General features: G+C 37.9%; 1 protein-coding gene across 2 annotated transcripts in view; it reads left to right on the forward strand.

Moving 5' to 3' along the window:
• The window catches only part of CNTN3 (contactin 3), a 336,043-nt gene that overhangs the window by 24,840 nt on the left and 294,481 nt on the right, over nt 1-16,722 (forward strand). The gene's annotated exons all lie outside the window — the stretch shown is intronic.

Raw genomic sequence — 16,722 nt, forward strand, 5'->3', positions numbered from 1 at the left:
AGTTCTGAATGATATGGTTGAAGTCTTGGCTCTGCTGTTTGTCCATTTGTCATATTTGAGCATGGTGTGTCTCTAAGCTGGTTGGTTTCCTCAGCTGTCCTATGGGAGTAATAAAATCCATTTCATAGGCATGCGGCAAGGATCATGTCATAATACTTGTAGAGCTCACTGAAGGTACAATGCCACAGTTCATACCTTCTGAGAAGCAGTATTGTAACAGACATGACAGTTTCTTATGTTTTATCCAATTTGAATGTCAACAACTGTATAAGATGTCACACTGATCATAAGAAATAGGAGACAAAATTTATCATGATCTAGAAAATGCAAACGCAGAAAATGCATATTACAATTACATACAGTTGTTCAACCAGAGACATGTTTGATGTAGTGATGACTATTATCAGTATGTGGCTCACTATACTGTGTTGTTGCCAGATTGTTTATGTAAGTAAGAAGTAAGTACTGTTTCTGCATTTTTTTCAGGTGAAAAAATGAGGCTTTTTTCTTTTTTTCTTTTCTTTTCTTTCTTTTTCTTTTTTTTTTTAGGTGAGGCTTAGAAAAGATAGGGACCTTGGTTAAAAAAGAAAGAAATTCACACAGATTTTGGGGTAAGAACCAGGGACAAGAGCCAGGACTAGAAACTAGGACTGTTTTTTTGCAAACCTTGTGCTTGGAACAGCTGCAACTAATTGTTTCTTACTGGACTCTAAATAAAGGATGAATGTGAAAAGTCAGTAAAAATAGACAAAGCAATTCTGTGCTTCAGATGTATAACCTCTAACAGATTTTTTTTAATTAAAAAAATTGAAGTATATGTGATAGTTGACTAAATGCACAGATCTGTGTGCATATGTGCTCAGTTTGTTGCGTTTTGGCAATTTAATAAACCCAGGTGGCCACAAAAAGCCACAACAAGATGTTGATCAGATGTATTTCCCCAGAAATTTCCCTCATGGCCCTTTTCAGACAATCCCAACCCTCCCCCACCATCAGTTCCCAGGATAGCTCCTTTTAATTCATACTGTTCTTGGACTTCATATAACTGGATATATAATCTATATATTCTTTAAAGTATGGCTATTTTGTTCAAGGTTATACTTTTTTCAGATTTATTTAGGTAGTATCACATTTAACAATGTTTTCCCAGCTGTTATGAAGCACACTATTATAGGGACATCCCACAAGTTGTTTATTCATTTGTATGGCCGATGGATGTTTGGTTTGCTTTGCAGTCTTAGGCTATTATTATTCTGTGTTTTCTTAGATTCTTTATTTGTCTATTTGGCATTCACTAATTACAGGTCCAAACTACTGGCCAAAGTCATTTATATCTCTCCTGTGATCAGAGCCCATGCTCTGAACCGTCTCTTTCATCTCTGTGCCATGCACAAAACCAGAATTTCCCCTGCTTTACATCAAGCCAGACAGGTACTGGGCAGCTATGTAGAGCTCCTACGTCCCAGAGTCCTCCACGATCATTCAAACTAGCCCATCCTAAGCTGTTTACTTAATCTTGTCTTGCTTTTTTCCTATAAGAGCTGTGACATGTGTCTTCCTCTTGATGCTACTTCTGCTCCCTTTCCAAAAGTGGTGCCTCCCTATATGGCCCTGCGTGGTGTGCATGCCCCCTTCCCTTATGAAATGTTAGTAATAAGTCTTTTTTTATTTTTTTAATCTTGCAACAGCATTAACCTCTCTGTGTTGTCACTTAATCACCTCCATAAATTAAATTCCCACCAGTACAAATGAGACAGTTGTAAATATAGATTATATAAACATTTGTGTATCATTTATTTTGTGGATATGTTTTTATGTCTCTGGGGGTAAATGCCTATGAGTAAAATTTCTCTGTTACAGGACCACACACACACACACACACACACTCTTAATAGTGGTTGTACCATTTTACTTTACCACCAGTTGGAGATTTCTTTTACTACCTTCTTAGCCAGCATTTGTTCATCTTTATTTTAAACATTCTAGTAATTGAAAAAGTGTATTATTTTGTGGTTTTAATTTGCATGATGAATGCTGTGAAGCATCTTTTCATATGTTAATTTATCATTTCTATATCTTCTGGGAAGTGTTTGTTCAAGTCTATTGCCCATTTTTATAGGATTTAAAAAAATCTTTTCATCATTTTTTTATATTCAGCATAAAAGTGTACTTCTTATGTATTCAGCATAAAAGTGTACTTCTAATATTTTTCCTACAGTGACTTGTCTGTTGATCTTAATGATACTATTTATGACAGATTTTTATTTTTGAAGAACTCTAGCTTATCACTTTATGAATTTGTTAATATTTTTTTTTATTCTTTTTTTTTTAAAGATTTTATTTATTTATTTGACAGAGAGAAATCACAAGTAGGCAGAGAGGCAGGCAGAGAGAGAGAGGAGGAAGCAGGCTCCCTGCCGAGCAGAGAGCCCGATGTGGGACTCCATCCCAGGATCCCGAGATCATGACCCGAGCCGAAGGCAGCGGCTTAACTCACTGAGCCACCCAGGCGCCCCTGAATTTGTTAATATTTTGTGTGAGCTGCTCATGGTCACAAAACTGTTCTTCTATGTGTTTTTTATGGACACATTATGGTTTACTCTTTAAAATTTAGATCTGTGTCAAATAAGTGTAAATAGAATGATGTAGGAATTGAGGATTTTAAAAAAATATAGATACTTATTTCTGCAGTAACATTTATTAAAAACAGCCCCATACACCCATCCACATTAACTGCTTTGGTACCTTGGTTTAAAAATGAAAAAAAAAAGTCAGTCTGGTATTTAGGATCTTAATCTGAACTCTGATCCCTTCCATTGATCTGTTTGTCTCAAACGCAAATTCAACACTGTCTAAATTTTTGTAGGTTGAATGCAAATTCAACACCATCTTTATTGTAGGTTGAAATCAGTGTAAGCCTTTGAAATCTGTTCTTTGTTTTTGTTCTTCTCTATCTTTTGCAGTTCCATGTAAATTTTAGAATTACCTGTTTCTTTAAAAGGACCTATTGGAATCGTAAAAGGAATCACTTTGAATCTGTAAGGCAGTTCAGTGAGAATGAACTTCTTAACAATATTGAATCTTGTAATCAATGAGCATTGCTTACCTCTCCTTTGATTTAGGCTGTCTTAATCAGTGTAGGAGTATCTGACATACTTGTTAGATTTATTTACAGGTATTTGATGTTTTTATTGGAAGCTATTGGAAGTATGATTTTTGAACTTTCATTTTCTAATTTTTCATTGTTATATTTAGAAATACAGTTGATTTTAGTGTATTGAACTTTTATTCTGCAGCATTGCTGATTTTTCAGTAGATCTCCTAGTATTGTCACAATCATTTTATTTATGAATAATGAGCTTTACATTTTTTTCCATGTGAATGCCCTTTATTTCTTTTGCTTGACTTATTATGTTGTGTAGGATCTCCAGTGTAGTAGGGAATACATGTGGTGAGAGAGGACATCTGGCCTTCCCTGTGGAAGTGGGAGATTTAATTTTACCATTAAGAATGATGTTAGCTATAGGTGTTGCTTCTTCATCCCATTAAAGCAGCTCCTTTCTATCCCAACTTTGCTGACAATTTTGTCATAAAGGTGATGACATTTGTCACATGCATTTTCTTCATTTGTAGAGAATGATCCTATTTTTTTTTCATTGTTAATGTGGCAAATACAACTGATTAGTATTTTGAAGGTTAAGCCAATCATATCCTGGGATAAATCCCATTCTTTCATGATTTATTATTACTCCTTCTAGACATTGCTGTGTTTGATTTTTAATGTATTTTTTAAGATTTTTATTTATTTATTTGTCAGAGGGAGAGAGAGAGAGCATACAAGCAGGGTGGGTGGCAGGCAGAGGGAGAAGCAGACTCCCCACTGAGCAAGGAGCCCAATGGGACTCGATCCCAGCACCCTGAGATGAAGGCAGATGTTTAACCTACTGAGCCACCCAGGTGTCCCTGACTTATTAATATTTTTATGGACTTCTGCATTTTTTAGTGTTTTAAGGGATTTAAAATTTCTTTTTCATGAAAAATAGTGGTCTGTAATTTTGTTATAATATTTGTCAAATTTTCTGAGATCATGATAATACGAATCATATGAAATGTTTTAGGGAGTATTCCTTCTTTCTCTGTATTCTTAAAGAGTGTGTATAAGATTGTTTTGATTTTCTAAATGTTAGAATTCACCCCTGAAGGCATCTGGCCTGAAGCTTTCTTTATGGGAAAGTGTACTTTTTGTAAGGAGCATATAGTTGCCTTTTTAAAAAAATTAGTTTCATAGTCTTTGCCTCTTAGTTGCAGCAAGTGCTTGTTTTAATTTAATTTAATGTGATGTTGATAGGTTTAGGTCTGTCACATATTAATGTACATGGTTCATTCTTTACTCCTATAGAGACAGGGGACACATTCACAGCTTTTTTTCTTTTTCAGCTTTATTGCAGTGTAATTGGCAAACACAAGAGTTTTTAAGCTTTTAAGTCTTTTACAATTAGTGAATAAAACCCTGTAATTTTTGTCACCTTCCCAATCCTCCCAAATCATATGGAAAATGTAGTAAGTCATGAGACCATTAATGTAACTTCAGTCTTTTTTGAAACGTGCCACTTTAGCCAACTCTAAATTCTAATGATTCCTGATTTCATAATCTGAGGGTTAATGAATATGCTTGTAAATGAACTTGCAGAATGGGCTTGTAGAGAACAGATATTTATATGCAAGAGTTGTCCTTTCATTTAACTTGGATGACCTGATAGTATTTCACAGAACCTCATTTCACATTAACTGATTAATAGAAGTGATACATTGCAGGAGAATCTTCTTAAGTTGTGTGTTACTTGTAATTTTTTTTTTTTACATTAGTTTCTTTATTACTCAATCAGTAAATAACTTTACCTTATAAGGAAGTTGATATTTTCAGTTTCATCTGCAAATTTTGTTTTTTCCCGCAAATTGATGAGGATTTCTCAAAGTCCTTACATTTAGGGGCACCTGGTTGGCTCAGTGGGTTAAGCCTCTGCCTTTGGCTCAGGTAATGATCTCCGGGTCCTGGGATCAAGCCCCGCTTTGGGCTCTCTGCTTAGCAGGGAGCCTGCTTCCTCCTCTCTCTCTGCCTGCCTCTGTGCCTATTTGTGATCTCTGTCTGTCAAATAAATAAATATAATCTTAAAAAAAAATCCTTACATTTAAAATAAATACATCTTTTTAAAAAGTTTAAAATTAAACTTCCATCAGTTAGACATTCATTTTTTTCATTCCACAAATACAGATAGAATGCCTGCCTTTTGCCAGGCACACTTCCAGATTTCTGGGAACTGTGTATATGTCAGCAATATAATTAATATTAAAATATCTAATCATAGATTTCTATCAGTAATAGTCATCATTGGTTCACGATAAAACTTTTGGCTAAAATTAATGGTTGTGTGTGACCCAAGCTTTTAGCATTTGCCAATATTATCATGATTCTTTTTTTTTTTTTTTTTTAATAGTCAACCTTCTTTCATTTTAAAGAAAGGTGATGAGTTGCAAATAGTACTAATCAAGAATGGAAATGGCTTTTCTTTTTTGGGTGAGTAAGAACATATGGAAGTTACTGGGAAGGAGTGATCATGAATAATTTAGGATAACGGGAGATCTTGTGTGGTAGTAAAAATGAAATATGCATTGGTTAAATGAGAGAGAACTATGCTATTTGGGTTTGAGGTCATTTCAGTAACATACACGTACTATAATTCTTCTTCCCCCCCTACTCTTGAAAATGTATAATAGAATAAGTAATGCTGTGAAGCCAATTGAAGAATGAAGCCAGATGCATTTTAATGCCATCACTTGGGAAGTTTGAACAGTCAGAAATCACAACTTCCAGGGGGGAAACTGCTGATACAACTTGGATTAACGATCTGTTTTAGTGAAGTATCTCTTCATCTTTATAGTGCGAGGCCACATTTGATACTCATTTGATATTAGTTTATCCATTCATCTAAAACATCTTTGGCATAATTCCCTGAAAGGCATTTTCCCTAACTTTAGGCTGTGATGACTCGACTTTGTCTTCTGGGCGCCGGATCTTTCTCCTGGGAGAGAGGGGTGTGTTTCGTTTTCCTTCCTGAAAGAAGCTTGGACACAGTAAACTCAGGGGCAGGGCTTGTTTACATCACTCTCAGTAGCAGTGAGAAGACCTCTTCCAGATTCATAGCTGCGCCTCTTTAGAAGCCCAGGAATTGTCAGATTCTGCAAGGATCAGTGGTTAATAAAGAAATAAGTAAAATAATCTGAGAAGTGGGGATTTTAGCCCAGGAAATAAACACTTAGTTTCCAGTGGGGAAGTGGGATTTAAGGCTTTATTTGATTTTTTTTTTTAAACATGGACTATGTAAAAAGTATGTAAAAATAGTTTTCTTTTTTCTAAATAGGAAAAAAAAATTAAGTATCAGAGTAGGCATTTTGTTTCTCATTTACTTAGTATAAATAAAAAATTAGAGTGTGAGAAACAGAAGCTTTTCCAAAGAATAGATATAGTTTCAGAACATTTTTGATAGAACAATGTATAATCACTCTGATTCCTATCTCAGCCATTAAAAGATCTTTTCTGGTTTACATATAAGTGATTAATGTTATTTCAATTCTTATTGATTTATGAAATTGTTTCCTACTTGCTTGTGGCCAGATTAAGAATTATTTTATTTTTCTTAAGAAATTGTATGTAGTCTGGTTTTGTTTTGGGAATGGATTTTCCTTATTCATTTTAATTAGACATATATGATACTGGATTTTTTTCTTTTTTAAATATGAAGAAGCTACTGATATTAGCTGCCCAACTTCTTTCACTTTATTAATGAGAACCATGTAAGTTTATTTGATATGCTCAAGAGTAGAGGACTGTTTGTTTTCACATAAATGCATGGCAGGATAATTTCTGAAGTATAATAAATCTGTCTTATATTCCTTTGCTCTCTCTTCCAGATAAAAATTGAGCCTCTGGGTTTAAGGGAAGAAAAAAGAAGGGGAGAAGGATGTGGAAGGAAGGGAATGAGATGATAGGAAGAAGGAGAAAGGATCTTGGCATTACAAGGAGGCAGAGGTCTTGGGTACTAAAAGGAGCAGATGCCTTTGACCAATACTCCACAGGTGAATCTTCCAGGGTGGACAGGTGGGACTATGTGTGATGGACCTTAGGGGATTGGGCAGTAGGTACCAGGATGGCCAACCTAGGAAATGTTTACACACTCAGGCTTGCCTCTGAAAAAGTAGAGGTGTTGGATTCCCAAAAACCCTGTAGGCTGGGACAGTGAGTATCTCCTTAGTAACTCAGTGAACTCAGAAGCCTCCCAGAAAGATTTAATTTGATCTAAGACAGGGACACCAAAAATAAAGACGTTAGAGGGAGAAGAAAGCCAGGAATGGAGGGCTTTCTCTGGATAACTTCTGTAAATGAAGGGACCACAAAAGATCTAACCCTGTATTTGAAGCATTTTGTGTATATGTGTGTATGTGTATGTATGTGTGAGCTGGGGAGATACTTCAGGGACAAGGAATCACACTTGAATTTCCAAACATTATCTAATCACTTTATTTTAAATAAATAGAGAATGCTTCTGGGAAAGCATGTATTTTCCATTACAATGAGCAGTTTGCTCTCTAATTTCACATATTGTACTTTCTCACCACAGTCTTAAGATATTCAGTGACAACACTATCTGAAAGTAAGGCAGATTCCTCAGGAAATGCCTGGTAGAACCTAAACCTTGGATCTTCCCAAGTATCTTCCAGAATGAAAGTTGAAGTTAACCCAGTTAACATCTGATTCCTAAGGCAACTGGTGCATTTTAGTGGCTGAACATGTAGGTGTGACACCGGGAAAGTAAAAAGTTTGTTAGGGGGAGAAAACATAAATTCTATTGACAGATCTTTAACTTGATCGCAAACTTCACTGGCTTTGGTTTAGTTACTATGTAACGTGAAGCAGGAATTTTAGAAGTGAGATTACAGTTTTCAAAAATGTTCTAAGCCGTTGTGATTTCTTGAAATATAACTTACACACCATAAAGTTCAACATTTTAAGGTATGCAATCCATCGGCGTTTAGTATTTTCACAAAGTTGTGCAGCATCACTACTGCCTAATTCTGGAACATTTTAATCACCCTAAAAGAGCCCTGTAACCATTAGCATTCACTTTCTGTTCCCCCCACCCTCCATCCCCTACCCATGGTAATCTTCTTTCTGTCTTTGTGGATTTCCCTATTCTGGAAATTCCATATTAATGGCAACATACAGTAAGTGGCCTTCTTGTGTCTGGCCTTCTTCTACTTAGAATGTTTTCAGAGTTCCTCCTTGTGGCATAAATTGATACTTTATAACTTTTTACTTCTGAATGATATTTCATTGTGCTGCACATGTGTGTGTGTATTTACACCCCCCCCCCAACACCACATTATATTTATCCATTCATCAACATCAACATCCAATTGATGGATGTTACGGTTTTTTCCTACTTTATGGCTATTATCAAGAATACTGCTCTGAATATCAGTGTACAGGTTTTTAGGTGAACATGGGATTTGGATTTTCTTGGATATGGAAGTGGGAATGGAATTGATGGGTCACATTGCAGCTCTGAGGTTAACTTTTTAGGAAGCTGCCAGATTGCTTTCCATAGAGTCTGCGTTGTTTTTTAAAACGTCAGCAGCGCTGGAGAGTTCCAGTTTCTCCATTTTCTCACCAACACTTGTTGCTTTCCTTTTTTCTTTCTTTCCTTCTTCTTTTCTTCTTTTTGTTAAGTATATCCATCCTTGCCCATGCAAAGTGCTTATTTCATTGTGGTTTTGATTTTCATTTTTACTGTGACCAGTGGAGTATGGTTTCATAAGCTTATTGACATTGTGTAACTTCTTTGGAGACATGTATGTTCAAATACTTTGCCTTTTTTTTTTTTTCAATAGATTTTATTTATTTATTTAACAGACAGAGATCATAAGTAGGCAGAGAAGCAGGCAGAGAGAGGGAGAAGCAAGCCCCCTGCTGAGTGGAGAGCCCGATGCAGGGCTCGATCCCAGGACCCTGGGATCATGACTTGAGCCGAAGACAGAGGCTTTAACCCACTGAGCCACCCAGGCGTCCTACTTTGCCTAGTTTTATTTGAGTTATTTATTGACTGATAAATATTCTTTAGGTATTCTGGATACTATATCCTAAATATACACATAATTTTTAAGTGTTTTCTCCCATTCTCTGAATTGTTTCTGTTTTCTTGATACTGTTTTTTTTTTTTTAAGATTTTATTTATTTATTTGACAGAGAGATCATAAGTAGGCAGAAAGGCAGGCAGAGAGAGAGAGAGAGAGAAGCAGGCTCCCTGCTGAGCAGAGAGCCCAATATGGGGCTAGATCCCAGGACCCTGAGATCTTGACCTGAGCTGAAGGCAGAGGCTTTAACCCACTGAGTCACCCAGGCACCCCAGATGCAAACAGTGTGTTAACACTGAACAACCCAGGTGCCCCGGTAGTGTTTTTTGACACACGAGAGATTTCATTTTATTTTGGTGGAGTCCAATTTATGTATTTTTTTTCTTTTGTTGCTTATGCTATAGGTATCATATCTAAAAAATATTGTCTAATTCAAGGTCACAAAGATTTACTTACACGTATGTTTTCTAACTGTTCTAAGAGTTTTATAACTGTTGCTTTTACATACAGGTTTTTGATCTGTTTTGAGTTAATTTGTGTATATGTTGTGAGGTGGGGTCTACATGTATTCTTTTGCATGTGGATAGCCAGTTGTCCTGGCGCTATTTGTTGAAAAGACTTTTCTTTCCCCTCATTGAATTGTTTCAGAACCCTTATCAGGAATCAGTTCTCACTGGATATATGAGTTCATTCCTGGAATATCAGTATTATTTACATTTATCTATGTGTGTATCCTTAATCTAGTACTGCCCTTTTTGTAAATTCAGGATAGAAAATTAATAATTGAATGATCTTTTCATACCTGTCACATATATTTAAAACATTTGATCTTTAATCCATTTGTGATGGTAAATAGCATGATTTTTAAAATAAGAGATATATCTCATTGTAATTTAATATAGCTAGAAACATTATTACCATTTGACAGATAAGGGAAACAGATACACAGAGAGGTTAAGTGTCTTTCCCAAAGTCACACAGCTAACAAGTGGGCAAGCCAGAGATTGAACACCAGCTATCTGGCTTCAAAGTTTAGAGCCCTAACAACTATTCAACATTAACATAACAGCTATTCAAATTAGTAAAGAGAAGAAACAAAATATTTCCTAGAGTACTCTAACAATCATTATTCATATCTTTTAAATTGTTTCTAGGTCACTGAATTTTGAAACATGCATATATGTCTGTGTGTGTGAGTTATTGCTATGTCAATATAGATGATATATAAATATATCTGTATACTTTTTCAAAATGGCAAAATATCCCATTGATTTATGATCTTTTTCCATTTAACAGCAATTTTTGTATATTGATAATATTAATGATAGCTGGTATTTATTGAGCATTTACTAAGTGCCAGGCACTGCCGTGAGGTCTTTATGTATGTATTAATTCAAGCCTTACAACAATTCTGTAATTCAGATGTTTTATTATATTGAGACACACCTTAAGAATCTTACTAAAGTCTTAGCTAAGAGTCTTGGTGTAGGAGTCTTGATAAAAGATGAAAAATGACACTCAATACCAGACTTTCTTCAAGGGTATCTCTGTTGAACTTTACTCTTCCTTGCCTCTTTTGAGCAGTTTTCCATGTTGACTAATATATTTCTATACCATACCTTTAATAGGAGCATACTATTCCACAAGTGGGTATACTGGAATTTATTAATCAGTCCTTTCCTATTGAGTACTTGGGTTAGGTATAATTTTAATGTGTTCTAGAACTTGGAAAACATTTTTACATATAGGTAAGACAGTGAATTTTGGACTTCCATATGGTTTGGTTTATTAGCCATTGATTGCCTTAAACTCCAATTCCTGCATTTATCTTTCATGACCAGAATGATGACGTGACCTATGATAGATTCTGAAATATCAGTACGGTGAAAATGCATTGTGCTTACTCTGTGACAGCCCAGTGTGTGGGAGCCAAGGCTCATGATGGTTTGCACAGTTGAACAGCTTTTCCTTTCTTCCTTTCTTTAGCCTGCCCCCCCCCCCCCCCCCCCCCAGATCTCGAGCCATCCTCAGATAAACATCTGTTGTGCCCGTCCCTTCCATCCTTTTTCCTGAGGCTCAGGGTGTCCCTGAATGTCGGGGCCTGGAGAATGCACTTACATTTAGGTTGAGTAGGTCCTTCACAACTCACTGGAGTCCTCTTGGTCCCCTCCATTGGTTTGGGTACAGAGCTTGCAGCTCTGCACTGCAGGCATTGAGTCAGAGAGTCATGAGCCCCATGGGGAAACTGACATCTCTACTTGTCTTAAAGGTACTAAGTATGGAGATAAAGTAAGGAACCTCCACTTCTCCAACCTGGTCTAAGCACTAACTGTATCCCAATAAGGTGGTTTAAGGACGGTTCCTACAGTCTCTTCAGCCAGTCAAGTAGACCTACATGAAAGGCACATAAAATCTTAGACCTTCCTAATTTGCTGGATGGCAGGTATCCTCCCACACATGCAAGCAGTTCACCTGGCTTCCCACACAGGTTCTCACCCATTGCCACGTTGTTTGCTGCAAGGAAAGGAGCAAAATGGAGGTTTATTATTATTCTTTAAGAAAGTAGAATTTTATAATTCCATTTACACAAGTGATTACTAAATATACCCTTTAATAAAACCCAAACAGTATATGTAGGAGTCCCTACCTTTTCAGAGATGAATTTAAGAGTTTCATTTGTGTATTGTGGGTGCTTTGTATGGAACCCCCCCCCACCCATTGCATACACAAATATAGAAAATATAAGGTATTGTCCACATATTGTTTTACCTAAATAGTATCATGATGTGTCATTTTATATCATGCTTCCACCAGTTAACATTGTGTTTTGTTGTAAGTAGCATAAGCTTTTCCCTTTTAATATTTGCATAGTATTCCATAGTTCAGTTAGTCATTTCCCTTCTGATAAGCAATTACTTTAGATTTTTGTTATTACAGGCAAGTTTGCTGTGAATATCATGGGCCATGCCTCCGTTTTCAAATGTGGTAAGATTTCTTCTACATGAGATATTCACAAGGGCCATATCCGTACATTTATTGTGCAGGAGTAAGTACATTTTAAACTTTGATGGTTTGTAACTGCCTTCTAAAGTAGTAGCACTAATTTTACTCCCTTTGGCACTACCAGAGAGTTCTCATTTGCCTACTCTCTTCCAGTGTTTGATATTATCAGATATTAAAATACTTGCTCATCTGATGGATAAAAAATGGTATTTTCTTTTAACTTACCTGTCGCAGGGAACTGAAATGTGTTATGTACACAAATTGGTGAACTTTGTGGCAGATCTTAGTGAAAAAAGTAGAACAGCAAGGCAGGCTCATGTATTTTATTTGAAAGTAAGTTAGAAACATTAAAGAAATGGATGAGAAATGCAAGGACTTGGAGCCCATGGCAGGTGAAGGGCACGCTGTGGGATAGTTAAGAAAGAACTGAGCATATGACCCAAAGTCACCACTGGGATATTTATTATTATACCCTAATTGGTGTGATAATTGGAAGTAGCTGTGGATGACCACAAGATGAACTTGGTCATTAGTAGTTGAACAAGAAGAAAGTGACCAAATATGGTAATGTGGTGTTCATAATTGGCATCAGGGAGAGAGCGAACTGAGGTCTGTAAGTTTTGTTTCCTTGTCCCCAAGGATAAGATGACTTCTGATGCATATTGTCTAGATAAATGACAAACTTATTTTGATGAAAAGCATCAGTAAATATGAGTTGCACATTTTCTGTTGTAGGTTTTTTAATATGTCTGAATAACAGCTACCACTTTGTGAACATACACAACAGGCACTTGGCCAAGTGTTTTTCTCATGCAGTGTACCATACAATCCTCGTAATAATCCTACAGAAGCAGACAATAGCATAATACCCATATTGCCGGTGAAGGAGCTGATGTTCCGAGAAGCTAAGTGGCTTGTCCAGGGTTACACAGACAGCAAAAGCCACGTTGTAGGTCTTTACCACTGAGCTGATCACCATTTTCATGAAAACCCATATCCCATCCCAGTCACATTAGAATCTGGGGGTGTGGAGGGTGAAGAAACAAACATTCCTAGGTAGTTTAAACCTCCCCAGATGATTCACTGTCCTGCCCAGGTTGAGAGCTGCTGGTACAGATATGGAAGAAGATAGGAACACTATCTAAAACACATCGATGCTTCTTATGTGCACGTATTAAACACTTTATATGTTTTAAATGGCCTTCAACCTACTCTTAACTACAGCCTGCAGTCAGAAATGTTTTATATAATAACCAAGCACAAGTGCACAAATATATGTAACTCAGAAATTATACCTCGTGTAAAAGAACTTACTCATGCAAATGTGACCCACCATGTTTCTCTGCTTTTGTAGTCGATTCTTTATTATTTTAAAGATGTCTTAAATTCAAGTAGTAATCATCGCTCCATTATATTATTCCCAAGGAAAAAGTGAAATGTAAAGGTTAAGTCCACTTAGAAGTTAAATACCAAACACATTCACATGAATTAAAGTCTATAGTCATATTCCTTGTTTTAAAGTTATAATTTCAGAATTTTCAGTAAGAGGAGAACCCTGCATCCATCCTCTTGTATTTAGTCTAAACAAAGCCTTAGACAATTGGTGATCTTGACCCTTGCAGTCTGAGGAAGGAATACCTCAGAAATTGAGGCCAAAACTGTGGTGTACTTTGTTTTTGAAGAGACAAAGAATTAATAGGACACACAAGATCATCACTCAGCATTGGCTCCTCTACAACATAGTCTGAGTTGCAAAAAAAATCTAGTACCCAACCTACAGGGCAGTAGGCTACTTAGACAGTGTTATGTTTAGAGAAACCAGCATTTAATATCTTCAAAGGGCCAGTGCTCAAAAACCAAGAAGGGCTGATGGACAGTATCTTGATTTCAGCTTCATTGCCCAGTCTTCTGTATGGATGGAAATTCTGTCTCCAGTAAGAAGTTAAATTGGACACTCTCCATTTGCTGTACCTAGTGGAAACATCCACCTTTGCATACTGTTTCCCAACTCAGAGGATTGCCTTCTAGACATTATTGTGACTTTGTAGTATGGTAAGCAGGATTCCCTTCAAGGGGACCGCAAGATTCCCACCCTAGCCTAGTGCTTATGTCTTACCTCATCTACTTGGATATTGGTGGCACTCTGAATAATAATGAGATGTCATTCTGGTGATATTCGTACTTTTTATGGCAACAGGGAGAGTATTTAGGTGGGTCTGCTCTAAGCAGGCAAGCTGAGTTCTCAAGCAGAATATTTCCCTGGCTGGTTGCAGAGGGGGAAGGCAGAGCGTTGAGCTTCCTTTGACTCAGAAGGAAGCAGACATCCACGTTGTAGCCTGCCTCGGTTCCCAATGTGGCAAGTTCTTGCAAGTTCCAGGAGCTAAGAGTGGTCCTTGGCCTCTGTGTCCTCCACCTTCTAGGAACTGGATTCTGCCAGCTGCCTGAGTCAACTCGGAAGAGGACCCCGAGTCTTAGGTGAGGTTCCATCCCTAGCTGATATCTTGATGTCAGCCTGGTGAGACCCAGAGCAGAGGACACAGCTGCTGCCCAGGCTCCTGACCCGTGGAAACTGTGAGAGCATAAACCTGTGTTCTTTTAAACCACTAAGCATGTAGTCACTTGTTGAGCAGCAGGAGAAAATTAATGCACAACATTAAGAAAAATTTGCACTGATGGCTATCCTAATCAGTAAGTCTGAAAAAAATATATATGAGTATGTGTGTGTGTGTGTGTGTGTGTGTGTGTGTGTGTGTGTGTTTCCTTTCTTCTCCAGTAGCTATCTCAGTGCAGCACTGAGTTGAGTGCAGGCTTTACCTCCTGATGTAGCATCTCTTTCGGTGCAGGGCATTTTCTGTTCCATTCCTCTGGAGCTGTCCCACTGACTCGGTGTCCACCCGGGAACGTTTCTCCCCCATCCTGCCCCTTGTTTCAGCTGCAGACTCACGCTTAGCTGGTCCCTGACCTTGTGGCTCTGCAGTGCTGTCGAAAACTTCTGCCCCAGGAATTTTTGAAGACCAGGACTTCTGCTTAAGACTCTTTTGAATTCTGTTTATTTCTCTGGCATGTTCCCTCAGGGCCCAGACATTACTGATGTCCTCATCTGTAAGATCCTACTTTAAAGTTACTGCGTCGTCATTTGTGAGCTCTCCCTTGTTGAGCCTGTGGACAAGGAAAATGAATTCAGTGTACGTCTTACCATAAGTTTCTGCCTTTGGCTCAGAATATAGAATGATTTTTCTTGACTTAGTGCTGCTTGCTGAGGCCCGGTACTGTATATAGTTCTGTGTGGCAAATAGAGAATTACTGTTAAAAACAGCAAAGTTTGTTATGTCTACCCAAGCCTAAAAGGCCGATCAGTGTTCTTTTCCTGCAGTATAATCTTGGCCTCAGTGTAGCCTGCCCAGGAGTGGCAGGGTTGCCTTAATCAATAGCCAGCTGGCCCTTGAAGCTCAAAGCTGCCCACCTAACCTTGTTGGAGACATATTTGAGAGCCTCCACTGTGCCACCACCTGGCTAGGGGCTGTCTTGCCTCCCAAGAGGCTCTTGGACTTTTGTTCAAAGCCCAGAAGTTATGCTTAGTTCTCCCCTCTGTGGAAGGAGCTGCTTAGGTCAGGCGATACTCTGGTCCCTCACTCTTAGGCGGGATTCCTCCATGGCTGACCCGGAGCTGAAGATGTTTGGGCTAGTTGTTTTTTTTTTTTTTTTTTTTTTTTTTTGAGGAAATGCCTCCAGGGGAGACTCTCAGGGAAGCAGGAGAGAAGGATAGGAAAAGGAAAGAAAAGAAGCTAAGCAGTGGGCAGATCAGGCAAAGTCCTGGCCAAGCCTGATCCTTGAAGAAGTTCTGGTGTATAAATTAGCCCGAATCCCGTCCTGTTTTAAGGTAAGTGAGCTGGGTCTCTGTCTTCCCATGCCATTCAGGCACTGGCTTTGGGTGCACCCTGGCCCCCTGCCAAGGGATGTAATTCCCAGGCATTTCCTATACTATACTTGTGAAGGTGATACAGCTCCAGTAATAAGAAGGCAGGCCTTCAAGGAGTCATAGGTAACAGGTATGATTCTTTAGATGCAGAGCATACAGAAACTGGGAGCACGACATACATAACCTGTTGAGTGGATCCAAATGAATTTTGTTAGAATACCAACTGTACCCACTAAACCCTCCAAATTCAAGATACTGTCTTGTTCCAGACATGGAGCCTCTTTCCCAGAGCATGGCTGTTTAATGCTCCTAGCATTCTCCAAGCTTTATCTAATCATCAGTATTTGTTTCCTTTGCCCACAAATGAAAGTCCAAGACATGGCCATCAGCATTCATTTCCTTTGCCCACACTCTGAAGTCCAAGACTCAAGGCCGCAGGTCTTAGTGACATAAAAGCAGCCTTTGCTTCACCAACTTTGATGCTTTGAAGTTTATTTCATCACATTCCAAAGTAGCTCACCAGAAGTTGAAGCCTTTGAGAAGGCCCCTAATAATAAATAGAGCCCCATTGCCCACTCACATTCTGAAAAACAATGAAAACAAAGCAGAGA

This window comes from Mustela nivalis (genome assembly GCF_964662115.1).
Source record: "Mustela nivalis genome assembly, chromosome: 1".
NCBI lineage: Eukaryota > Metazoa > Chordata > Mammalia > Carnivora > Mustelidae > Mustela > Mustela nivalis.